The sequence below is a fragment of the Dryobates pubescens genome, chromosome 18 (assembly GCF_014839835.1).
Source record: "Dryobates pubescens isolate bDryPub1 chromosome 18, bDryPub1.pri, whole genome shotgun sequence".
Lineage (NCBI taxonomy): Eukaryota > Metazoa > Chordata > Aves > Piciformes > Picidae > Dryobates > Dryobates pubescens.
Window position 1 is genome coordinate 11,485,917 of NC_071629.1, and position 12,637 is coordinate 11,498,553.

Genomic DNA, 12,637 nt, shown 5'->3' on the forward strand with positions numbered 1-12,637 from the left:
AGATTGTATTTAGTGATTAATATTTCTGAACAGACAAGCAATAAAGGGAGCAAGCACCACTTCTGTTGGTCTACTCCCCTTTTCTGTGTCCACTTTTATGCTACAAAACACCATGTGGGAAACAGATTTCTATAAATTAAAATATAAAATCTAATTATCCTTGACATAAAAGCTTTTTCTTATGCAGAAACTAAACATTTCTGCAAATTCTAGCCTGATACCATCTTAATAACAGATAAGGATAATAATGAAGTTTTTCACAGTTAATAACAATGTTCTGTGTTGAAGAGCTTCACACATATTATATGAGGTTCAGAATGAACCTGAGGAAGATAAGAGATAAAATAATCAATATACATACACCATTAGGGCTCTTCAGAGGACTGGCTCATCTTTCAACCCTATCTGTGTAATGTGAAGTAAAATAAGGCTTGATTTGGATGAGAATCTATTAGCATTCTTGTAATACAAATAATAAAAAGAATAAAAATCACTGCCTGGAAGCACTGCTTAGGAGATTAGAAGACTGCCAAGTGATAAGGTTAACACAGTTAACTAAAACCTTCACTTGTGACCTGTCTCTGTGACAGTGTCTTATCCTGGTTAAGCTTAATTCTTGCATTTTTTCTATTATTCTATTAACTGATAAACTTCATTGTGTACACTGAACACAGGTAGGCATTTTGAAATAACACCAGGGAACATCAAAAGAAACAGCAATCCAGGGCTTTGAGGACAACCAGAGTATTTCCAAATGTTCTAAAATCCACCCAGCAGAATGGGAGTAATTATGGGTTTCTCATTACTAAAACTTGTCACATTCCAGCCCCTGAAACAACAGTTCAGTGGAGCCAGCCTTTCTATTTCTTTATTTTCTTTTAGGATGACCACCAATTTCAGTCACAGTTATCAGCTTGTTACACCACTGAGGTGACCCAGAAGCATGTCTATAATCCCCTGGGTGTCCTCACATTAGGAGAAACAAGCTACATTCAAGAGAAAAATCGAGAAATTAATTCAAAGATGTTGAGTTAGGAAACGCCATTGAATTTAGCAGGTGTTTAAAATCCTTCAGGTTACATCAGTAGAAGGTTGATCATTGTTCTGCTATTGAGGGAATAAAATAACCCATCAGAAAAACAAATATAGTCAAATATTTGCCATCTGCTTTCAGATCACTCTCTCTAAAACAAACACGAGAAAATTACATTTTAGAAGTGATTTTACCAGCCAAACACTTAAATCTATAAGAAGGACCTACTTGTAGTGGAGAATTTGTAGGCCACTGTCCCTACTTGCCATCTTCCTGGTCTGGTGGCTCATGGGAAGAAACCAAATATGAAATCACCAACACAAACTGCTTGATATAAACCAGCTGAAGAACTCCTCCAAATACAATTTGTGTTCATATGAACAGGAGCAAACACTCAAGTGCCCAGTCAGCTGCTTTTTGGGATGTTTGCTTTTCTTGTATTTGCACAAGGATCAACATAGGAAAATAAGAGGAGGAATTCTCTAATCTGAAGAATTTTTAAACACTTTCACATTGATTGAAATGTTGATGTATCAGTTGTGAAAGTCAAACTAAAACCCCCAGCTTTACCGAGATAAATTCCACACTTTTCACCTGTTTGCCTTTTTAAATCCGAGCAGTGACTGATTTCAGTACAACCATTCACATTTATGAGGCATTTAAATGCCTCCAGGGCTCAAACTGTTTAAGCTGCTACAACAGGTATATTGAATCAGAGCAGGTGTGTACTTGCCACCTAGCTGAATAAGCAAAGCAACCCTGAACTTGCATCCTAGAAGACTATGCACAAGGAGGCTGACATACTTCAAAAGATCTCTCTCTGCATCACAGGAATATTAGCACTCTAGCTCTCTAGGAGTGATTGCTTTGGAAAATTATACAGATGCTTTAAAACTAATTTACCATCTCATGCTTCCAGCTCTTCACTGGAGTTAGCTTAATTTTTGAGCTTCATCAGCACACTGACACTTATTGAAGATTCAAGCTTCAGAATATTAGCAAAACTTTTTTTGAACATCATCACAGAAATGTGATGTCCTCAGAGGACATCAGGAGACTTGGAGGGAGACAAACCACCAGGGAACATTACAGCAAGAAAGGGGGAAAGCAGCAGGATGGGAAGCTCCTGCCATGTAGTTTTGGCAGCTATGTTGTATACCTGAACTAGACAACTATGCTTCAAAGAGTACTTGGTCACTGTTTTTCTCTCCATGGGCATAAAACCCTGCAAATTACATCATTATATACTGAAAGGGCAGAAATGACAGGGATTGCAGTGCAGGAGACTGGTTTTTTTTGGTGACATAGAGAACTGCTGTGCAAGATTATCATCAAAACACAATCTGAGCTGGCAAAGCTAACAGCCAAACCTCTCCACCTCATGGACTATCCTTGCTACTTCCAAGCTGGCTGCAGGTTATTTCTCTTTCTGCATTCTGACTCCTAAGGCAAATTTCCCCAGTGGGAACCTACAAGCTGAGCTCTGCCAGATGTCCAGAGCCCACATCAATTTGCAGGAGTTCACAGCCAGAATGATATTTTGTTTCATGAAAACACAAAGCTAAAACTTTGGAAGAAAATAATCGGAACTATTTGAAAATGGCAACTCACTGCCATTTCTCTAACCAGAGGCTTCTTGCCATAAATTTGACCATGATTCAGTATGTCAAGAGTTCTTACTGATCCTGAGAAAGAAACCTAACTGGAACTGCAGGCTTTGACCAATAGCTTTCTCCAATGTAAGAGATATGTGTTTTTTTCCTCCCTGCTCTGTTTTCTACCCCAAGCAGAAGGTAGATAATAATTCCTTCTAATCTGTTATAGAAGCAAAAAATAAACAAATAATTCTACAAAGATTTATTCAAAACCCCAATTGATTTAGACTGTTTACTTATTATGGCTCTTCATTTAACATTAATAAGCATTGTTTAAATGCTGAATTACTTGCATATAAACATGTTTATTTTATTGTATGTACAGCTGTAGTGTAGTTTAAAAATGCATTCAGTATAAAGCAATCTCCCTAATTTTTTATTCTCTGTTTATTTTGCAGATCTTGATGATTGAGGAGGTTTGCCATTATTAGCCACCAATCAATTTATAAGATACCTACAAGAAAGTTCAAAAACTTCCACTATAGTTGGCTGGTGAAGCGCAGAAAATGCTTTGTTTTTGATTTTGTATTAAAAGGAAATAGAGTATCACAAGACTATAGTGGTGATTCTATGCAGAAAGGTATTTTGAGACAAAATGCAGAAGACTGTCTTCAGATAAAAGATGCAAACAGCAATGAGTGACTGAAATAATGTGGACCACTTCAGATATGGACGAGAGGTACTAGGGATCAAAAATGAATTATCATGCTCTAAAATGATCCAATAAAAAAAATAAAATAAAATCGAACTGCAGTGCAGTACTCAGAAAATGTATTGGAAAGAAGATAGGTTATAAAAAGAAAAAGGAGCTTTCAAGTATAGTAGGTTATTAGCTACTGTGGAGAAAAAATCTGTATTCAGGAGATTGTATTTGTAACAAAATATGCACACAACCAAACACAGCTGAATCTGCTGTTCAAAAGGAAGTGAGCTATAAAAATTAAAAAGCTCGAGTGGAGACAGAATCACAGGCTAGAATAAAAATAATCAATGCAGCCATCGATAGCAACATTGAGATGAACACTGTACCGACTGAACATAGCCACGCAAGGCTCGAGGAGAAATGACTCAATTATATTTTCCCCCATGGGCACAGACATAAAAGATAGTTGTAGACACATTGAGCACACCACGAAAAAACATTTGGGCACTGCTCCTTGTTAGAAAAGAAGAATTGCAGTTATGAATGGTGAGCAATTACAGATGCTCTGCAATAAAAACATTTGGGGTATAATATATTTGGAGACTGCAGCCACTGCGTCCACCTTCACAAATGCTCACCAGAACCTGCTAGCCCACACACTAGCACAAAATAGGGGAGAAGACCTTCCTTTATCAAAGCAGTGGAGAAGCACTGGAAAGCTTCTTACTAATTCTTACTAGTTCTTCCTAATTCCCGAGTCAGGAGAGGGGAACGGCTGAGGGTTTTTTAAATAGGCACATAACCCTTAAGTATTTTTATGCTAAACTGAGGCAAAGGAGAGGTGGGATGCAAAGGCAACAGAACATAGTTACTTTACATTTCGTTTCTGTTGTCCAAAGGGTTGCCCCTCAGCACTGCCAGTAGATCTCACGGTGTACACTTTGTAATCAAATGATGATGTACTGCTCAACTGCAAGTCAGTGTTGTGAGGCGCTGTATAAAATCTACATTGCAAATCATCTGGAGTAGGAACTTAAGATAAAGAAACAACATTGGCAATATAATTAGTCATCAGAATATGGGAATCTAATTAAAATATTACTCCAAAACATCTGTTAGGGAGAGGAAGCAGCCTGCAGGAATTATTCAGTGCTCCTAGACCCATATTCTAGAAGACCTAATTAACCACAATTCTTCTTCTGCTCATTTTTCAAAATACGAAGTCAGGGTGTAGAGCTAAGTATGATTAAAGAAAACAAAATTAATATCTAAAACACTGTCTGCCATTTCATAAGATGAAACTAAGCTGAAAAAAGAAGCATTCAGATCTACATTATTCTGTGCAAACTGTCATTTCATATACAACTTCCCATTCTTATTCGATTTTCTATTGCAGAAGTGAGAAATAGTCTAGTATGCTGGGTTGAGCTTTCACTTTTAGAAGACTGACGTTGCAACCATGGGAAGCAGCCACTTTCTCCATGTTCTATGTTTTGGCTGGTCTCTTCTCCCAGGCAACCAGCACCAGAACAAGAGGACACAGACTCAAGCTGCACCAGGGGAAGTTTAGGCTGGAGGTGAGGAAGAAATTCTATGCAGAGAAAGTGATTGCCCATTGGAATGGGCTACGCAGGGAGGTGGGGGAGCCACCATCATTGGAGGTGTTTAGGAGAAGACTTGATAGGGTGCTTGGTTGCATGGTTTAGTTGATTAGGTGGGTTGGATGATAGGTTGGACACGATGATCTCAAAGGTCTCTTCTAACCTGGTCTATTCTATTCTATTCTATTCTATTCTTTAGACGGTCTGGCCAAAAAGCTATTTGCCACTACCAATACTTCCCATTTTTAAGATAAGAATATGCTAATATTTGTAACTCTGAATAACACAGATTTCACAGTATCACAAAGGTTGGAAGAGACCTCGATTTATGCTGATCTTCGCCTTACCCCTCAGTCCAAGAGGAAATTAAATACCAACAAATTTTAAAATGGAAGATACGACTTTCTTATGTAATTTAATGCAGAATGGATGAAATTGTTAAAAAAGAAAGACTGAAGAGGAAGAATGAGTAATCTTTTGTCATCCATGATAGGATGACAATAAATTCTTGGAAGATCTTGTACTGTCAAGAAGAAATGATATTTAGATTAAACCTTGCCAGACCCTAAAAGGATAATTTGTCAGTATTTTCCACTTTTCTACCAATCCTGTATTCATTTGCTAGATCCCTTCTTTTTATCTCAGAGTATTACAGATTGGAATAGCTAAAAAGCATCTTGCCAGGGGTAAAGGAAAAGCTCCAGGTATCTTTGCATTTAAAGTCATACAGGTTGATGGCAGAAGGAACCAAACAGATGTAATTTGGTCTTATTTATCAAGTAGCCTTAACTATAATCTTCTATGATCATGGTTCATGAGTTTTCCTGTCAGGCTAATTTCACACCAAGCACATTCTACTAGTGGCTTTCAACAGTACATCCTAAACTTTGATGAAAAACAGGTTCCAACTGTCAGGAACATTAACATTTTATGACATAAGTGAGAATTTCTTATATTTCAAAATAACTTTTAAACTAAACCAGCATTAAACTAAACTAAATAATTTATTCTAAAGGATATACATATAAAATATGACTGTAGGTTGCTTCTGTAAAGCAGATTTCTGATCTCCTAATACATTTTAAATTTTAACCAAGAGAGATGAGAAATCAAACATATTATAAACTCAATAATAGGACAACATAAATAAAACATCAGGGTAGACATGTTGACTGTTTAGAATGGAACTGTTCCCAGCAGTGCACTAGTCCAGAGATGTCCTCACGTAGAATTTATTGTAAATATTTAACAGCAGAAAAAGTATTTTGTTCAATGTCCTCCTGGTCTCACAAAGATTGCTGAAATGAAGTCAGATAATCCCCACACTTCTGCACCACAGCACTCTGATGGAAGGCAGGCACTTCACTGCCTATCCCATCACATCTTTCCCCACCATGGCAGCCAAGATAAATTGAGTTCCCAAGAACTGCAGCAGTGCTGCAACATCCTTCTGCACTGTGAAGTATTTGTGGAAATACTTCTCCTGCATGCTCATTTCCACCTGAGAAAGTCAAAAGGATTTAAAAGAAAGAAGGAACAATAATTTATATTGCTACAGGCTCCTTAAGCCACATCCACTTCTCTTTCTGCATAACACAGGGGAGGAAAGGCAAGTGATTTTTTTTTTTTGAGGTCTAATGCAAAGTTACTTATTTCTAGGATAAAAATTAGATCTGACTGCTCTCCTCAAGCTTGATTCCTTCTCTCCCCTCTTTTAGCTACCGACAAAAGAAAACAAAACTGCAGGGCTAAAAATATTACACAACCTTGTGCCAATGCACAGATACTTTTTACTATGCTGTGGGCAAAGGTCATTTGGATTATGGAATATAAATAATATTTCTGCTATATTCTAAATACCACTTCATTTACTGTAATGCAGAATATTAAGCAGTTTGATATTGGTCTTTAAACCAGCATTCATTGTGCTTAAAAGAGAAACAAGACAGAGAACATTTTAACATTGTGTACTGATTTTAATATACCATGTGAGAACTGTAAAGATTAAAATAGCAGATATGCAGATGCAATGCCCCTGTCAGTCAGAAAAAGTAATGAAGATAGTAATTTTAAAAGGCAGAATTTTCCTTACAATACTGAGAAACAACTCATCATGAGCTGAATTTCCATGTATGAGTAATTTCATAAATGGCTTAAATACTAGGGCACAAATGCAAGACTTCACGTAATCCCAGCATGGCAGGAATTGGAAGAGACCTCTGGTGATCATCTAGTCTAACTCCAAATCAGACTGGACAGGACAGCATCCAGGTGGGTTTTTAATGATTCCAGAGATAGACTCCATTGCCTCTCTGGGCAGCCTGTTCCAATGTTCTGCAAGTTCTCCCTCACATTTAAATGGAACTTCCTATATTCAAATTTGTGCCTGTTATCTCTCTTGTCCTGTCACTGTTTACCACTGAAAAAAGCCTGCCCCCATCCTCCTGACACTCACCCTTTAGGTATTTATAAGCACTGGTAAGATTCCCCCTCAATTTTCTCTTCTCTAAGCTAAAAAGCCCCAAGTCCCTCAGCCTTTCTTCAGAGATGTTCTAATCCCGTAATCATCTTCATAGCCCTTTGCTGTACCCTCTCAAGCAGTTCCCTGTCCTTGATATTACAACTGAGGTGATGTTACAGTGCTTATAGAAGCATCTCACACATATCCAAAGCAATTCAGGTGACTTACATGCTTCCTCTGAGACACTAACACTTCCAAAGGAACCACTCCGAGGTCAACAAAAGTATCTTATATTCCTAACAACCCCAGCAGAGCAGTTACAATGCCAATCTATACTGCAATGCTCCCCAAAATGCAGTACTATGTCACTGAAGAGATTTGCTCACTTCTTTTGGCACCAAGGAGCTTTCTTTGAAACAACATCAGAAGCAACCAACATAAATGTCATCTAAACACTGAAAGAGAAAAAAACCCCAATGCAATAGAAGCAAAAGAAATCTTTTATTAAGGGAAGATTAGTGGCCCTTTCTGTCAAATATCTGAGAGCACCATACATCAAATATCTGACAAGCTATAGTAAACTCCAGAAGCTGAAGAATTTTCACCATGGGTGCTTTGCATTTTGTATAAATGATGAGGTTGCCATTATCTATTAGGTGACTAAAACTATCCAACAGACAGGAGTGTACAAACATGGACACAGTCCCTGCACAATAAAAAGACAAAGTAAAGCATGCTAGGAATGAAGAGGAAAAATATTAATTGGTACAGATGGAATGAGATAAAGACTGATGTTTACCTTTATATTTTGAAGCCTGCTCACACGTATTTGACCTACCTACTCCACTTGCAAGTTAGCAACTCGATTTGTTAATTGTGCCATTGTACACAGAGAATGACAGGACAGGAGCTAATGGAAATACTTTAGATGCAGCCATCATTATTACAAACAAAATCCTGCACAGAGAGTCAGTCACGTGCACACTTCTTCTCAGAGCATGTATTGTTATTATAATGTAGCTGTTAGTAATAATTTCCTGGAGAAATGAGAAAGCCAGAGATCAGCTTAAAGCCTGGCGTGTTTACAAAATAACAGTAAATAACAGCAACATTAATCCCATTGCTCTCACTCGCTTGCATTAAGCACAGGACTTGTAAGAAGAGCCAGATTCAAGCCTAATTTGAACAGGTGTGAATTCACAGTAGGTATCGTAACACACACCATAAATTAAATCAGAACCTTGTCCTTAGCTAAATTCTCCCCATGTTTGAATAACTACAGCATTCACAAAGCTGCATTTCTCATACAGCACCAGCAATTGCACCACTTCTTTTACTAATTAAGCATCTTTATCTCTGCAACAGATACTGTTAAGATGTTGAATCTGAAGTGCAAAGAGCTGAGGTGACTTGCCGAGAAGTTCCCCACCTGCCTAGCACTAAAAGCAACCCCCAGAGATTAAGAGAAAGGGAACAGGTCTGTTAAACGGACTATGCTCCTCAAGTATAAACCAAATCCTTAGGTGAACTGTACAAGATTAATCTTGCATGTTTCTCTGTCATTCAACTCAGCTTGGATCTGTACCCTACTAATTTCTCTGCTACACCTTCTTACTAATAGATGGCTAGTATTATTTTTCATGTTTGCTGCCTGCTGTTTAAAATTTTTGATATTATTAATATTATCATTCCAAACAGAATCTGATCCTGTACACTGATGTTTAGAAAGAAGTTTCCTTAATAATTTCTATGGGAAAAAGGAAACAACTACTTTTTTTCATATTTTTCCCCCTCTTGCTTTGATTCAAAAAGACACATTTGTTAGTTATTAAAAAATAAAAATAAAAATCCCCTGGCCAGACCTGAAGCACACTGAAGTTATATTCCATCACAAGTCTAGTGGTATTTCAGCCTGTACTAGCACCTCAATTTCTCACCTACAAATTTCAAAGAAGCTGCTGTGAACTATATCCAATGTTTAGTTGTTATAAAGCAATGCAGCCAAAGGAACTGAACATGACTCTGAGTCCAAGACTGAGTGTGCATTTCGCAGCACACTCACCCAACACTGTGAATCCAGTACACTGCTATTGGCTCTCACTACCAAGTAGAGTAGCTAATTGCATAAAACCACCTAAGTATATGTCAGGAATAAGCCAAATATGTCAGCCTCCAAAGTATTTGAAAACAATGCAATGACATAAACCAGGTTAAGAGTTGTGTTGCAACAGAAATGACTCGAGTTCTGTACTAGCTCTCAGCTGAGATGTAGCTGCCAGAAGTAAGAGTTGATGGTTGTGCAAATCAGTCAAATATGGCTCAAAATTGGGTTATGGCATGTCATGAATGCACTTGAGGTAAAATTCATGGCTTCACAGTGGCACAGACATCCTGTAAAGCAAAATACAAGAACTGCATGAACAGTTTAACAGGCAGAGTATATGGATACAAAATGGACTGCAGTCTCGTTTTTAGCACACTAGCTAGTGAGAAATGCAGACCCATGTTGCATGATGTCATTTCAGATATATACCTGAAGACCAGGCTTTTTTTGTCCTCTTCTGGGCCATAGCTTTACTTCAGAAAAATAAAGAAATAAAGGAATTTGCCAGCTGAGTAATCTGTCAGACTGAACCACTGACCTCCATGTTCTGATCAGCTGCAATGACAGACAGCATTGCTGCAGCAAATTGAGGGTAAATGTGGTATTCTCCAACAGAACAAAGTGACTATTTTTGACATTGTTATTCTGTAGTGTTTCTGTCTGGAATTTATATTCACATATTGTAGAGTAACACTGCCCATGTTTAAATAGAGCTATTTATACTATACCAGAGATAAGCAATGATCCCCAAGAAATTGGTCATTCATTACTTGCAGTTAATATATATTTTGCTTAGCCTCAGGCAAAGCTGAAGGCAGTTTGTGCACTAATAGGCTATTATTAGTTGCCATTAACGTTGACAACACAAATTTAAATGGGAATGTTGGTGTTTCACACAATCTGTTCAATGCTGCCAAAACAATCAGAGTATGTTTAAACAGTGATTATGACAGAGTTGGTGAATCTATGAAGGAAAATAATCCTCAAATAAATTCTCAAATTGGGCTACTCAGAATACATAATGAAGAATATGTTCTGTGTCAGGGAACCTCTTGCTTGAGTTCTTAATGAATATGAAAAATTCCAGGAATATACAGAGTAAAATATGCAAAGTATATTTGCTTCAGCTTCAAATCAGTGTAAAGCAATAAATGCCCTGAAAGGAGGTCTAACAGAATCCACACACTTAGTTATCCTAATGTCACCACAAGAAAGCCTGTTCTGCATTTGTGCTCTTAGAGAGAAAAAACCCCACAACAACCCAACAACAAAAAACAAGAGACCTTTTCAAAGGATAGCAATTAGTTTTCTCAAGCAATGTAACAACTGCATTCCCCTCATTAATTTTTCTCCAGTTACAAATAGCTGTGTTTGCAAACCATTTGGCCAACCCTGAAAGCCAGAATTTTGAACTACCTGTTTGTAGAGCAGTGAGACACCATCATGGAAACTAGTATTTCATGAATTTCCAGCAACTGATCTTATGCACTCACACTTTGTCACCAAACAGAAGTTACTGGCTGGCACAAAGAAAGTCTGCTTCCATAGCAGGAACTGATGAGGATAAATGCAACACTTGTAGCTCTCTGATAAAGACCCTGGCACAAATGATTGCATAGAAACAGAGAGACATGCCATGTACTACTTCATTTAAGTAGAGATCTATGAACTACTGTTTTCAAGGAGTGCTTTGGTACTGTGTGCCAGTCCAGATGTAAAACATGCTGCTCCTTGGATCAGGAATCTTGACTACTGAACTTAGCTGTGAAGTACTAGATAATGTAAATGAACATAGTTTGAACCACCATTGTCTTCAAAATTATCCACATTAACTTTCAAGGCTGTAATTTCTGGAATGACTCAACACCTCAGGAAGCAGAAATCAGCTCTGTCAACCCTGTCTGGAGACAGCTAAAGAGCTTGTGCTCTGTTTCCCTCTTTCAAATTACTCTTGCTCTCACTTTCTCAACTATTTAGTAAAAATTTGTATTCAAGCACATAAAACATGAATCTCTGATTGAAAATGTGATATAAAGCTTACAGAGAAGCAAATAATAAAGCTGCATGCAAAAGCACTACTCTGTTCTACTCTAGACCATGCAGGAAATGAATTTAAATTGATTAAAATCATTCTCGGAGACAAACATTCAGAAGAATCCACTCAGTTCTTTGCTGGTGAAGCACAATGACTGTATGTCCCTATCTTAACAACACTTAACCCATGGTTCCTGCAATATGGGACAATGAAATAACAAAAGCATTTCCATTACCACCTATAATAATTTTTATCTGTAGCAAGATAACTTATTTAGTGCAACTTGTATGCCTACAAAACATGATGAATATCCATCTGCATCCCTGCCTTCCAGAATGAAAGGCATAACAGCTTTCTGGTACCTTAAAACATAAATGAGTGTGTATTTCCCAGTCTGAACAGTACAAGTATGCACATTCCTTTCTCAGGTGGCATTCTCTGTAAGTCATTTTCATAGCTAAGGGCCAATCAATTCCAAGCAGACCTGATTCAATTCCTTCAGCCACCATCAAACCCATCAAATGCACAACCCCCCCAACACCAGACAAAAAAACTCTGTGCCACAGCACTTCATGTAAGGTGGATCCCGCACAGTGTGGCAGAAGCGTGAAGCTGGAAGGCAATCAGCCACTGATCACTGTGCAAATGGGGTGGCACTTGAAAACTGACTCCAGCAACACAGTATGATGTGACAGTGCAGAATGCTGAATCTTCATAGGAGTATTCAGTTAAAAATGAGCTGTGTGCTAAAACCACTTTTTGGTGTTAGATTTTTGTTTGGTTTGGGTTCTTTTCTTTTCTGTTGGTTTGGTTTCTTTTAAACCCATGCAGGTAATTTGATGTCTTTGAATCTATGCTGTGCATTAGCAGTGATATTGTCAAACATACAGATGAGATAATTAATTTACCAGCTTTGTATCTGACAAACTCAGAACACATAACTATAGAAATGACATTCATGACTGAACTCTCTTTCATCTTATGACTACACATCTACTGAAATGCATCACTGACAACAGTAAAGTATCAATCTGCTACTTTCACTGGTTCCCTTATCACTTATCCAGTTAAAAATACATATTTAACTACATTTACACTTGCCATA

At 37.7% G+C, this 12,637-nt stretch overlaps 1 protein-coding gene across 1 annotated transcript in view; it reads right to left on the reverse strand.

Moving 5' to 3' along the window:
• The window catches only part of TENM1 (teneurin transmembrane protein 1), a 329,411-nt gene that overhangs the window by 203,197 nt on the left and 113,577 nt on the right, over positions 1-12,637 (reverse strand). The gene's annotated exons all lie outside the window — the stretch shown is intronic.